This window comes from Nestor notabilis, unplaced genomic scaffold (assembly GCF_000696875.1).
Source record: "Nestor notabilis isolate BGI_N333 unplaced genomic scaffold, ASM69687v1 scaffold16754, whole genome shotgun sequence".
NCBI lineage: Eukaryota > Metazoa > Chordata > Aves > Psittaciformes > Psittacidae > Nestor > Nestor notabilis.
Window position 1 is genome coordinate 16,983 of NW_009926263.1, and position 552 is coordinate 17,534.

Here is a 552-nt window from a genome sequence, read left to right on the forward strand (position 1 = left end):
CCAACAACGGCTGGGGACCAGCGCGAGGTGCAGGGTGGCTGCCAGAGGGGGAGGATCTTCCACACAGAGGCACAGGGACCCCGGATCATCCACCCAGCACGTGGAGGGCTCCGGAGGGGCCCAGGAGCCCGGCAGCAGCAAGAGAAAAGTGGGAAGATTGGGGGTGGATTTTTGGGAGCACTGCGGAGAGGAAGAGGCTGCCCCAGCACAGGGGGGCCCAGGGGACCCCCAGACCCCGGCCCAGAGAGCTGCAGGGGGGGATGTGAGGTCTCAGTGTCGCAGTGCTCCAGGAAGGATCCAGGAGGTGGGATGAGGCAGCTTCCAGGATGTCCAGAGCAGCCGCTCTGAACCCCAAGGAGAAAGATAGATTGTGGTTGAGATTTTAACTGGGGATGTTCTTCCTGTTTTAAGGACTGAAGGAAGCAAGGACTGAATGGAAACACAGCACAGAGGAGCCGGGAGAAGCAACGGGATAAGGCAGAGCAGCACAGTGTGGAGGTGACCACCCCATCCCTCGGGATGAGCATCCCTCACCTCACCCATGCAGACATA